The sequence below is a fragment of the Piliocolobus tephrosceles genome, chromosome 2 (assembly GCF_002776525.5).
Source record: "Piliocolobus tephrosceles isolate RC106 chromosome 2, ASM277652v3, whole genome shotgun sequence".
NCBI classification, from domain to species: domain Eukaryota; kingdom Metazoa; phylum Chordata; class Mammalia; order Primates; family Cercopithecidae; genus Piliocolobus; species Piliocolobus tephrosceles.
Genome location: NC_045435.1, coordinates 27,669,404 through 27,683,770, shown reverse-complemented (window position 1 = coordinate 27,683,770; position 14,367 = coordinate 27,669,404). Strand labels below are relative to the sequence as shown.

At 36.0% G+C, this 14,367-nt stretch overlaps 1 pseudogene; it reads right to left on the bottom strand.

Annotated features, from left to right (window-relative positions):
- Positions 1–201: 201 nt before the first annotated feature.
- LOC111543084 lies at positions 202–669 on the bottom strand (annotated as a pseudogene).
- Positions 670–14,367: the final 13,698 nt, after the last annotated feature.

Genomic DNA, 14,367 nt, shown 5'->3' with positions numbered 1-14,367 from the left:
GCCTACCTGCCAGACAGTTCCCAGGAGTGAGGTTGGTCTTTCCTGACAGATAAGACACGGTTTCATTGGGTGAATGAGCGGCTCCTCCCTTGGTCCAGGAAGAGCTCCCCTTCCATTGGGTGATGAAACTGTCTTTCTGAAGGCCGGGCAGTGTACAGCGGCGCTTCCTCTCTGGGAATGCCCAGGCTCACACAGTCCACTTCAGACACCTGGTGGGTCCCCAGACAGCGCACAGTGCAGTACCGGGCACCGCAGCTGACACAGTTTGTAGGGGGAAGGGAAGCCGCAGACAGCACAGAAGGGGCGCTGGGGCCGCGATGGGGGTCCCGCACAGGCCGTCCGGTAGTTGGGGCCTTCGCCCACACTCAAGTTCTGCTCCTCCAGCAGGGCCTGAAAGTTTTTTCGGAAGCGAAGTTTAAAATGATCACCTCGGGTTTTCTTCTTTTTCTTTCCAGTGTCCGCATCATCATCAAACTGACGCAGCCTCTTGTTGAGCTGAGGGAGTCCTGCGTGGGGGTCATCCTGGAAGTTGTCATTCTCCAGGGCCTCCAGCTGCCGGTTGATGTGACGCTGCCGGGCTGCCCGGTCCAGCACCCGCCGCTGCCCGGGGTCCTGGGAGCGAACCGAAGTTTTCTTCTCCACCATTTGCACAACACAACTGCCGGAAGAGACTGCCAGTCCATCGTAATTCTTATCCTGTTCCTCTCTAGGTAAGGTGTTTTTCTTCTGGCTTATTTTGAGATTTTTCTTTGTCTTTGATTTTCTGCAGTTTTAATATAATAGGCTTAAGTATAGTTTTTTTTTTTTTTTTTTTTTTTTTTTTTGGTATTTATTCTGCTGCTTGTTCTCTGAGCTTCCTGAATCTGTAGTTTGGTATTTGTCACTTCAAATATTTCTTTCCTTTTTTTCTCACTTCCTTCTTTTGGTATTCCCATTTTATGTACCTTTTGTAATTGTCACAGTTATTGGATATTCCATTCCATTTTTTTCCTCACTGGTTTTTCTCTTTGCTTTTCACTTTGAAACTTTTTATTAACATATCTTTGAACTGACTGATTCTTTCCTCAGTGTTGTTCAGTCTATGAATGAATGGGTCCATCAAAAGTTTTCTTCGTTTACTTTTGCAGTGTCTTTTATCTCTAGCATTTTGTCATGACACACTATGCCAAATGTCATGCTCAGGGTCCAGTTCCAGCCCATGCTGAGATCTGAAGGGACTGAGTGGGTGGCAGATAGCTGAAAGAACACTTAGGTAGTTGCAGGGGTGTAGGCAGGTGAAATGTAGTTTTATTCAGCAGCTTTCTCATCAGCAGCTTTCAGACTTTCTGCTTTGGCCCTGTGGCTCCTCTCAGCAGCCAGCTCTATGGCTCCTGCCGCCCCCATGCCCGCAGCTGCACCCTCTGGCCTGCAAGGCCAGCTCTCCCTTACAGGATCAGCAGCTTAGCTCTTTCCCTCTGGGCACAAGTCAGTTCCTGGCTCCCCACAGCTTGCCTTCAAGGTGACCGGTTCTCCCTTACAGGGGTCAGTAGCATTACTCTCTCTCTCAGCAGGTTCCTGGCTCCCTGCTGCCTGCCTTCAAGGTGACTGGCTCTGGCTCTCTTTCTTTCTTCAGGCATGCCAGAACAAGCCCCGTGCAGTGTCAGCAGGACAGTTATACCTTTTACAGACAATAGTGGCTTACAGCCAACTATGAGCTTACACAAGTGGAGTTATACACCTGTGCTCCAAACTCACTGTCACTCTGGCCCAGATGTCTGCCTCAGCCTATTCCTGACCAAAGCACATCCATGTACCTCACACATTTCCTTTTGATTCTTTCTCAGACTTCCATCTTTTCCCCTTACATTACCCATTTTTTTCTTATGCCATTAGAACCATCAGGTTCCATTAGAACCCTGAGCATATCAATTAAAATTATTTTAAATTTCTGGTGTGATAATTCTGAAATTTCTGCCATATCTAAGTCTGCTTATGAAGTTTGCTTTGTCTCTCAAGACTATTTTTGCCTTTCAGTATGCCTTGTAAATTTTTGTTGAAAGCTGGACCTGATGTATAGGTGAAAGAAACTGAGGTAAATAGACCTTCATTGTGAGGTTTTATGTATCTGGGTAGCAGTTAAACTGTGTTTACAGTTTGTTGTAGTTGCATGTGTCAGCAGTTAAAATTTTCTCCAGTATCCTTTCTGTTGTCTTTTAGTGTCCTAGTGTCCTTGTCCTCTTTGTCCTATTGTCCTCTAGTGTCTTTTCTATTGTCTCTAGATTTTCTGTTGTTTTGTTGTTTCTGTTGTCTCTAGGTTTCCTTAGAGGCTTCTTCTTAAATAGAATCTGAAACTTGCAGTTCTTTCAGCTGTAATCCTCTGTTATTACACAGAAGCCCTATTGATGTGGTGGTAACATATAGGGGAAAGGAAGCATTCTATAATTGCATGATTAGGTTTCTGTCTTTTAGTGAGCTTGTGTCCCTGGGTTATGACCTTCACAAATGCTTGTCATTGCTTCCCTTTCCTCCACTTACGTGAAACAGGAAAGTGAAAGGTGACTAGAGTTGTGTATTTCCCTTTCCTCAGGTAAATTAGGCTGTGGCAAGACTCAGGTAGGTAGGCTCTGGTTAAATAGTTTCCTTTGAGGACAGGCCTTTGTTAAGAACAGAGCATTCTGGACTTATTTCAAAATGGTTACTTATACTCTCCCCCCACAACAGATATGATCAATTTTTCTCTGATACCCTTATAGCCTCATGGTTCTGGGTCCCCTGGAGTTTTTATCTCTCAAGCTAGTTCCATGCTCAGTCTCTGTCCATTAGCCAAATACCATTTACTTTAAATATTTTAATAGGCTCCAGCAGTGGTTTCTAATTTCAATAAGCTGTGGTTCTCAGTATTTTGTCTCTCCAGTTTTCAGGGCGGTGGTTTGCCCTGTGACCTCAGTTCTCTGATAGATCAATTAAGCATTACTGTTTTTTAGTTTGCTCAGTTTTACCTTGTGAGGATAGAGTGATGGGCTTCCAAACTTTTTACATGTCAGACCAGACACCAGAAGTTTCCAAATTTTCAACTTTATAATCTATCTACTTACCTATTTTGATCTGAGATATATGTTGGAAATGATTTTTTTTAACAGATTGTCATTTGTTTTTTTGTCTATAGTGTTTTAATTATAATTTTATCTGATTAAGGCTGGGTGTGGTAGCTCACACCTGTAATCCCAGCACTTTGGGAGGCCGAGGCGGGCAGATCATGAGGTCAGGAGATTGAGACCCATCCTGGCTAACACGATGAAACCTCATCTCTACTAAAAACACAAAAAAATTAGCCAGGGGTGGTGGCAGGCACCTGGAGTCCCAGCTACTAGGGAGGCTGAGGCAGGAGGAATGATGTGAACCCGGGAGGCGGAGCTTTCAGTGAGCCAAGATCTCACCACTGCCCTCCAGCCTGGGCGACAGAGCAAGACTCCACCTCAAAAAAAAAAATTTATGTAATTAAATTTATAGAGTTTTAATCTTATTGCATCTAGATTTTGAGTCACATTTAGAAAGTTTTTAACCACCATTGAATTAAAAATAAATTGATCAATATCCTATATTAGAAATATGAATGGTTTTATTTTTATCTTCAGAGATGTGATTCATTTGGGGTTTATCCTGGTGTGTAATTTGAGGCAGGGAATTAATTTTTATTTTTTCCAAAATGACTAGTCTGTTGTTTTAGTACAAATTATTAAGTAGTCCATTTTTAACCGAGTGAATTGAGAGTCAGTCTATTCCTATACTAAAGTTTCCAGATGTGCTTGGGTCTATTTCTGGAGTTTGTGTTCTGTTCCATTAGTCTGCCTGCCTAGCCATATGTGAGTACCATCTGTTTTAATTACAGAGGATTTGGTGTATATTTTAATTCCTAGTAGGGCTAGTCCTGCCTTGCTGTTTGTTTAGTGTTTTCCTAATTGTTATTCCTTGATTTTCTTTTGCATATAAACTTTTAAATGAACTGTCTACCTCCAGAAGACAACTATTGTTACTGATATAAGATTAAATTTATGTGAACATTTTTATGGTGGTGAATCATTTTGTTAAAAAACAAGAAATGTTTTTCCATTTGTTCAAATCCACTTCGGATCTCTCAAGGATCTTTTGAGGTTTATCTTTTATAATTTTTGCTTATTTCTTATCTATAACTTTATGGAGGTATAATTGGAATACAATAAACTATGCCTATTTAAATGTACAATTTGCACAGTTTTGACATGTACAGACCTGTAAACTAAGACCAGATTCAAAATATAAAACAATTCCATTACCACCCAAAATGTTTTCATGGCTTTCTATAATTTATCTGTCCTTGCACCCTGCTACCCAGGAATCACTAATCTACTTTCTGTAACTACAGATTACTTTGCATTTTCTAGATTTACATGAATAAAATTATATAGTATGTCCACTTTTGTTAGCCGGGCTTCTTTTGCATAATTTTGAAATTCACCCATGTTGTTACATGTATCAATAGTTTGTTCATTTATATTCTTGAATAACATTCCATTGTTTAGATATACCACAGTTTATCCATTCACCTGTTGATCATTTGAGTTGTTTTTAGTTATTGGCTATTACAAATAAAGGTGCTATAAACATAAGCATACAAGACTTGGTGTGGGCATGTTTTCACTTTTTTTTTTCTTTTCTTTTTTTTTTTTTGAGATGGAGTCTCGCTCTGTCGCCCAGGCTGGAGTGCAATGGCACAATCTTGGCTCACTGCAAGCTCCGCCTCCTGGGTTTATGCCATTCTCCTGCCTCAGGCTCCCTAGCAGCTGGGACTACAGGCGACTGCCACCACGCGCGGCTAATTTTTGGTATTTTTAGTAGAGACGGGGTTTCACTACATTAGCCAGGGTGGTCTCCATCTCCTGACCTCGTGACCCGCCCGCCTGGGACTCCTGAAATGCTGGGATTACAGGCATGAGCCACCGCGCCCGGCCTTATGCTAGCTGTGTGTTCAACTTCCTCATAAATTACTAAACTGTTTCCTAAAGTGGTTTTACTATTTTACGTTTTCACCAGCAGTATTTGAGACTTCTACTCTCTTCACATTTTGCCATCTGTTGGTATGGTCAGTTTTGTTAGTTTTAGTCTTTCTAGCAGGTGTATAGTAGAATCTCAGTGAGGTTTTAATTTACATTTCCAGAATGACTAGTGATGACCGTCTTTTCATGAGCTTGTTTTCGGTATATCTTCATTATACAGTGTCCATTCAAATCTTTTGTCTCTTGGTGGTGGAAGTGGGGAGCAGGAAGTGTTTATCTTACTATTAAGTTGTGTGAGTGCTTTATATATTCTGAATACAAGTTCTTGGTCTGATATATGTATTCTGAGTATATTCTCCCATATTATGGGTTGCCCTTTATTTCCCCCTTAATTATGATTTTGGTATGTCCACATTATTTTATGGCGTTTGCTTTTTTGTGTTCTATTTAAAAAGTGTTTTTCCTACTCTATTGGAAGGAATTTCTTTGTATTTTCTTCTAAAAGTTTTGTAATTTTGAGTTTTACGTTTAGGTCTATAATAGATTTTTAGTTATTTTTACAAATGGCAGGAAGTGAAAGTCCATTTTTCTCCCCAAACAGTCAGTTGATTTAGGACTACTATATGAAAAGACTTTTTTTTTTTTCCTCACCTGTTGGGTTACTTTGGCACATTTTTTTATAAATTGAATGGTCATATTTATAGGCAGTGAGATTTTGGATGTCTTTTATTAGATATATTTCTGCACATTCTAATTTTTTGGTGCTTTTTAAATGAGATTACTTAAATTTTCTTTTCCAATTGTTTGTTTCTATAACATAGGCCAATATTTAATCTTGTATATTAACTTTGTGTCTTGTGATCATACTCAAGCAATTTATTAGTTTTAGTAGCTTTTTTTTTTTAAAGATTTTCTGGCATTTTCTACATCAACAATCATATCACCTATGAATAGAGACTGCTTTACTTTATAATCTTTATACCATTTTTTCTTGACTTATTGTAATGACTAGGCTTCCAGTACAATGCTGAACAGAAAATAAAATTAGTCATCTTGTATTTGTTTCTCATCTCAGAAGAATTAGTATCATTTAACATTAAGTAAAATGTTAGGCCTCAGCTTTTTGTAGATGCTCTTTATTAATTTAAGGAAATTGCTAAATGTTCTAGTATGCTGGATTTTAAGAAATTATGAATAGTGTTGTTGAACTTTGTTAAATGTTTTTTCTGTATCTGTTGAAATAATCATAGTTTTTCTTTATTCTATTAATGTGGCAAATTATACTGATTGATTTCCTGAATGTTAAACCATCTTATATTTCTGGGATAAATTCAACTTGGCCGTATAATTTATTGTTCCTTTAATATGTTGTTGAAGTCAATTTGCCAATATTTTGCAAAGAGTTGTTGCATCAGTATTAATGTATATTCATAAAATATATGGGTCTATAATTTTCTTTTCTTTCCTTTCTCTTTGGTTTTCATTCTCTTATGGTTTTGGCAGGTTTTGACAGTATTAGAGTAATGCTAACCTCATAAAACAAGTTGGGGAGTGTATGAATTTGCTAGGGCTGCCATAATGAAGTACCACAAACTGGGTAGCTTAAACAATAGAAATGTATTGTCTCATAGTTCTGGAAGTTCAGCCTCAATGTGTTGGCAGGGTTGGTTTCTTCTGAGGGTTGTGAAGAAAAATCTGATTCATGCCTCTTCCCATGATTCTGGGTGGTTTACTGGAAATTTTTAGTTACCCTTGGCTTGTAGAGGCATGACCCCACTTTCTGCTTTCATGTTCACAAGACATTCTCTCTGCAGCATGTCTACCTCTAAATTTTCTTTTTATAAGAACACCAGGTAGCTTGGATCAAAGTCACCCTCATGACCTCATTTTAACTTGATTACCTTGGAAATGACCCTATCACTAAATAAGCTCACATTCTGAGGTACTTGGGATTATGCTACAACTTCAACATAAGAGATTACCCATAATATGGGGCAATTTCACCTTCTTTACTTTCTAAAAACCTTGTGTAAGATTGGTGTTATTTCTCCTTGAAGATTAGAAAAGATTCACTAGTAAAACCACTTGGGTCTAGACTTTCCATTTTGGGAGGGTTTTTGATAAATTCAGTTTCTTTATTAGTATAAGGGTATTCAAATTTTCTTTATCTTTTCATGCCAATTTTGGGAGGATCACTTTTTAAGGAACTTGTCAATTTTAAGTTATGATCTTTTTAATGCCTGGAGAATCTATAATGATAACCTTTTTAAAAAATTCCTTGTAACTGTGATTTATGTGTGTATTCTTTTGTTCTTAATCAATCTAATTAGAAGTTTGTCTATTTTGTTGATCTATTCCAGGGATCAAAAAACTTTTTTTCTGTAAAAGGCCAAGTAGTAATAAGCTTGTAATTTAGTGTAAGCATTGTGGACCATATGATCATCAATGTAACAATACAACTCTGCCATTGTTGAATAAAATCAACCATAAACAATCCATAAACAAATGAGTATTGCCAAGTTCTTTTATTTTCTTTTTGTGAAGATAGAGTCTTGTTATGTTGCCCAGGTTGGTCTCTAACTCCTAGGCTCAAGCAATCCTCCTGCCTTTGCCTCCCAAAAATGATGGGATTACAGGCCTGAGTCACTGTGCCCAACAACTGTTGCCATGTTCTAATAAAACTTTATTTACAAAACCAAAAAGAACCACAATAGTTAATACTCTACACTCACCATATAATCAAAAAGAGAGAAATAAACAACTTTTGGCATTTATGTTAAGTAATAAAAACCCTCATACACTTCTGGTTGGAATATAAAGAGTTACAGCCACTTTGAAAAATGGTTTTGAAGTTTCCTAAAAAGTTAAATATATATTTATCATATAACTACTCTCCCAAAACAAAAACATATGTCCATACACAGATTTGCATGCAAATATTCATAGCAGAATATTTCATATCCCCAGTCGGGAAGCAATCTAAATGGATAAACAAAATTTGTCATATACATATATTCTAATACTATTCAGCAATTAAAAAACTAATAAAAAATGGACAAATACTACAACATGGATGAACGTTGAAAAATTACGCTATATGAAAGAAGTGAGTCACAAAAGAACAGATATCATATGATTCTATTTATAAGAAGTAGGTATAAAGAACAGGCAAATATATAGAGACAAGAATTACACTAGTGGTTTTCTTGCAACTAGGGGTGGAAATGGTGATTAACTGTAAGTGATAAAAATGTTCTAAAACAATTATGTTGAAGAGTATACAACTCAAGGAATTTAGCAAACATCACTTAGTTGCACACTTAAAATGGATGAATTTCATAGTATGTAAACTATACCTCAATAAAATTGTTACTGTTTTATGAAACAATTTATTCTCTACAGGAAAACAAAAGTAAACAAAAAAATAGGCAGATTTGTCTTGTGAAGAGTACTTTTTTATGGCCTGTGATCTATTCAGAGAATCAACTGATACAATTTTCTTTATTGTCTTTCTGTTTTCTAAATCATTGATTTCTTCTTTAATCTTTATTTTATTTCTTTTACTTAACTTGGGTTTACTTCTCGTCTTTTTCTGGTTTCTTAAGTTGAAACCTTAGGTATTGATTTAGATGTTTCTTTTTTTCTAATACAACATTTAAAGCTATATATTTTTTATCTAAGCACTGCTTCAGGGGCATAACACAAATTTCCATTTTCATTCAGTTAAAATATTTTTTAGTTTTTCTGGTGCTTTTGTTTTTAACACATAAATTATTTACAACTTTGTTGTTCGATTTTCAGGTATTTGATCATTTCTACTTATTGTTATTGATTATTTAATTATATTGTATTCAGAAAATGTACTTTGAATAATTTTAATTCTTTCAAATGTATTGAGATTTTTATGGCCCAGGACATACTCTATGTTAATGAAGTTAATATTCGTTGCAAAGAATATGTATTCTGCAGTTGTTGGATGTAGTGTTCTATAAATATCAATTACATCAAGGTGGTTGATAGTGTTCAGAGCTTCCTTTTCTGTGTGTAATTATTCTAGCAATTGCTGAGAGAGGGTGTTAAGACCTCTTACTATGGCTATATCTCTTGGTATAATATTTTTGGTGCTTGATCTAAGGATTACAATATTACTTAATCTTACAAATTCTACCTTGAGTTAATATTGTACTACTCCAAATAAAATGTAGAAATCTTGCAGCCACATATGTTCCTCCTGCCACTGACCTTTATATTATAGTCATCTTATGTTTACATTTACATATTTTGAAAACCCAAGCAGACAATGGTTTAATTATTGCTTTCAACAGAATTATGTATTTTAAAAAACTCAAATGGAGAAACATTGTTTATATTTACCCAGTATTTGCCATATATTTTGTTATTCCTTTATTCCAGAAGATCTAAGTTTCTCTCTGCTATCACTTCCTTTCCACCTAATGAACTTCCTTTGGTATTTCTGGTAAAACAAAACAAAACAAAAAAACAAAAAACAAGTTGGTTAGTGATGAACTTAGTTTTCCTGCATCTTAGAATCTGTCATACTTTGAAGGTTATTTTTGCTGGATGCAGACTTCTGTGTTGAAAATTCTTTTCCTTCAGCACTATAAAGACACTACTCTAGTGTTTTCTAGTCTTCCTAGTTTATATTGAGAAATTTGTAGTCATTTGGAATCATTATTCCCCTGTATGTAATGCATCATTTTGTAGCTGCCTTCAAAAGTTTTTATATGTCTTTGTTTTTTCAGCAGTTTGATTATGATTTGTCTAGGCATGCTCTTTTTCCTTTAGTTGTGTTATATCCTCTTTAGGGTTCAGTGAGATTCTTGAATATGTAAATTTATGTCTTTCATCGTATTTGTGCATTTGCAGCAATTATTTCTTTTGCCACATAATTCCTTTTTCTCTGGCACTTCAATAGCATGTCATTTAGACTTTTGATATTCACCTACAGGTCACAATGACTGTTTGTTTTTACTCTTTTCTCTTTCTTCTTCGTATTGGATAGTTTCTATTGATACATCTTTCACTGACTCATAGTCATTTTCATGCCTTAAGGTCTTTTGGTACATTTTTTAATTTCAGAAATTACATTTTTCAAGTCTTATGTTTCTATTCAGTTCATTTTCATAGGTTGTAGTTCTTTGCTGAGAAATTCTATATTTCATTTCTTTTATTAAATGTATTTTCCATGACCTCATGGGGTATAGCTGCTTTAAAATCTTTGTCTCATACTTTAAACTCCAAGACATTTTATGGTTAGTGCTTGTAGATTGTCTTCTCCCTTGAGAACTGGTTAAATTTTCTGAGTAGTATTTTATTGTGTTCTGTACTTATAGAACATTACATCGTATAGCCCCTGGGACCTGTATGATCCTCTGGTGAATTTGGTAACTTGTTTAAGCAGGCGGTCAACTCATTTGGGGTCAGACCCCAAGTGCTGTCTCACTTTCTCTTAGTTGTTTTTCACGTATCAGTTGAGCTCTGAAGGTTTTGCTGTGCTGGTTTGGGTCTGTCCCACACATGCATAACTCAGAGGTGAGCCAGAGATCTGTAGGTTTATATGCATAATTAGGGGATGCCTTCTGTAACTTTTTCTGATCTGGGATTTTCTTCCTTATGCTCCAGCCCCCATGGTTTCTTTTCCTTGATTCCTCTAACCAGAAAAATAAGGTTGTCAGAGTTTCAGCGCTCTGCCCTAATCACTTTGCAGCTTGGCGACTAGGGTCTGTGAAATGGAAAAGCCTAGCATCGGAGGCAGAAAGCAAACTGGGAAACTCAGTTTGTATGGTCCCTTCTTCAAGTTTTAGTTTCCCTCCACACTCTTTTTGCTTTTGTTTAGCTTTGGGGCTCTAAGTAGTTTTTCATATTTTGTCCAGGGTTTCTAGCTGTATTCAGCTGCAGTAGTGAGCTATAGAGGACTTACGCCACCATACCAGAATTGGAATCACTATGCTTATTTCTTTTAAAGCTTATTTCTTTTAAAGCTTATTCTTAAGTATTTTATTTTTAAATTGTTGCCAAAATAAAATGGGTTTTTCTTCCATTATAGGATTACATCTTTTAACTGGTTATTACTGGTATATCTGAAGGCTCTTTATTAGCATATATTAATTTTATATCTTCCTACCTTATTATTTGTGTTAGTTTTATCAGTAATTCTTCTGAGTTTTATAGTTATTTTATCTTTGCTTCTCCAAAATGATATAGTTTTGATTCTTTATTTTCCATCTTTCATGTTTCCAATCATTTTATCTTATCTAATTTTAATTACTAATACCTGTAATACATTGTTAAATTATGGAAGAAATAGTGGGTATCTTTAACTTATTCTTGACTTTAGTTAGACAACCATTAAAGTGTCTCTTCTAAGTGGAAACATGGCTTTAGAACTGAGTTATATATATTTAGTGTTAAAAAAGAACCAATTTTTATTTTACTCAGTGTATATTTTTTAATAGGAATGGGTGATGAATTTTTTCAAAGCTCTTTTTATTATCTATAGAAATAGTCATATTATTTTTCATTAGGTATTAATGGTAGTGAACAATATTAAGAGATTTTCTAATATTAAAACATCTTGGACTAAATCACATTTGATGATATTTTATTAATATACTATTAGAATATGTTTGCTGATATTTTATTTTGAATTTTGGCATTAATATTCAAAATGAGACTGGTTTGTAAGTTTTCTTTTTATATGTGATTTAGACACCATTATTATATGTATTTAATTAAAGTAATTTAGAATTTTTCTCCTTTTTCTATGCTCAGGTGCAAAGATGTTCAAATGTCCCTGTTACTATATCTTGACCCTGATTTTCTGTTTCTTTGGGATAATCGTTATTACGTTGATTTTTCCTGTGAAAAACTGTTTTAAGCTTTTTATCTCTACTGAGGTGAATTTTAGTACATTGTATTTTTCTAGGATGCTGTACAATTATTTAATTTTTCAAATATACTTGTATAGAGTTATACAAAAGAGTCTGTAAGAACCTTTTAAAATTTACTTTGTTTCAAGGTTATTTCCCCCATAGCATTTTTAATTTATATATCTGTGCTTTCTCCTCTTTTTCTGAGTTAGATTAGGTGGTAGTTTATCTAGTTTATTAATTTTTCCCTAAGAACAAGCATTTGGATTGATCTATCAATTTTGTTATATTTTTGCTTCCAGTTTTATTAATTTCTATTTCTGTTTTAAAAAATTTCTTTATTCTGCTTCCCCCATTCCCTACCTACTTTTCTGAGTTGGGAATTTAATTCATTTATTTTTATTTATCTAAGTACCATAAGTACATAGAGCTATGCATTTTCCTATAGTCACTGCTTTAATTGTATCTCATAAATGTCTTTGGAAGAGTTCATGAATATTTACTGAGTTTCCATCTGTATCAAACTGTTTCCCTATAGGCTTGGTACTTTAAAAACAGTCTGCCTACATATAGCACTCTGGGCTCACATTTTCTTTTTTTGAGTTTCTTAAAATTGTTCTTCCACAGTTTTCTTGCTTTGTATGCTGTTTTATGATCTTATTTCCTTTGTAAGTGATTTGGCCTTTTTTGCTTGGATGCCCAGAAGATTGCTTGTATATATTTAATGTCTAATAGGCCTATTATACTGTGTCTTAGATGTATGTCTATATATTACAATTGACCATTCTGGGTTAGTCTTCTCAGATACACAAATATATCCAAGTTTTCTTTTATTTATAGATAGTTTTGTATGGTTTAATATGTGATTAAATATGTGATTTCTCTTGTTTTATTGTTTTTATTTTTCTTGTCAGAAACCTAAATGAGAATGCCCATTCTTCTTTCTCTCTGATGGTTTTCACCTTATTTATTTTGTTTTCATTTTCTTGGAATTTTTCATGTATTTTTAAACTTCTACTTTCAGAGAAATCAATTTTCTCTTGAGTACTCTGAAATTGTTCTTCCTATATAAGATGTTTTTGCCTTTTTCTTTAATTTCCCTCCTGGGGTCTATCCTTTTTTTTTTTTTTTCATATATTACTTTATTTAATTCTGCTTTTCTGATTTAACATTTTTTCTTTTTGCAAAATGTTTGTTTAAAATACTTAATTCAGGATGGGGTGTTATGTTACAGATTGTTTTCAGGGCCGCCAGTTAAATTGGGGTTCCAGCACGAGTGTGGCTAGCTAAGGGGAAATGAAGGGGAGCTGGATAAGGTTGTTTACAAGGTGTCTTTCACAGGACACATCTTTTACCTGGCAGACAGCCTAGTGTCTAGTTGCCTAACCTGTGACCAGGAAGATTCCTCACACAGGAAACTTGTTTACACTGGCATATGCCCTTTTGGCTCTTGTCTGACCTGTGTTCGGTTTATGCCTGCCTGACCGTCGCTCTGGTTCTGGGAGCTCAACTTTGTGCTTCCCCATCTCATGTCAGGGAAAGATAGGCCTGGCGTAGCCCCTGATTCTTCAGATGGAAGGTGGAAATTCAATACTCCACCACAAAAGGAAACAATTAAAAGATTGTACGTACAGATCTTGGGCAAGGAAGGTGGGAGGGCAGTCCTCTGTCCTAGGGTCGTGTGAGGCAAAAATGGAGTCAGGCAGAGAAACAGAGCATGTGGCAACTAGTAGTATGTATAAGGGAATACAGTGTAGGTTATTTTAAGTTCTTAGGCAAATATCATAATGATTCATTTAAAGGAAACAGCGGAAGAGTGGGTAGTCCTTTTGAGAGACAGGACTAGCTGCATTTCCTAGGTCAACTAAGAATTCCTAAGCCTAGCTGGGGAAGGTGACCACACCCACCTTTAAACACAGGGATTGTAATTCATCTCACACCCGACCCATCAGGTAGTAAAGAATGCTCACTAAAATACCAATTAGGCTAAAAGCAGGAGATAAAGAAATAGGGAAATCATCTATCGCCTGAGAGCACGGGGGAGGAACAATGATCGAAATATAAATCCAGGCATTCGTGCCTGCACGAGCAACCGTCTTTGGGTCCCCTCCCATTGTATGTGAGCTCTGTTTTCACTCTATTAAATCTTGCAACTGCATATTCTTCTGCTCTGTGTTTGTTCAGGCTTGAGCTGGGCTTTCACTCACCATCCACCACTGCTAAACACCACAGTTGCAGACCTGCCGTTGACTTTCACTCCTCCAGATTTGGCAGGGTGTCCACTGCACTTCTGATACAGCAAGGTGCCCATTGCTGCTCTCAATCGGGCTAGAGGCTCGCCATTGTTCCTGCATGGCAAAGTGCCCAGGGTTCATCCTAATGGAGCTGAACACTAGTCTCTGGGTTCCCTGGTTCTCTTCCGTGATCCACAGCTTCTAAAACAGCTGTAACACTTACTGCATGGC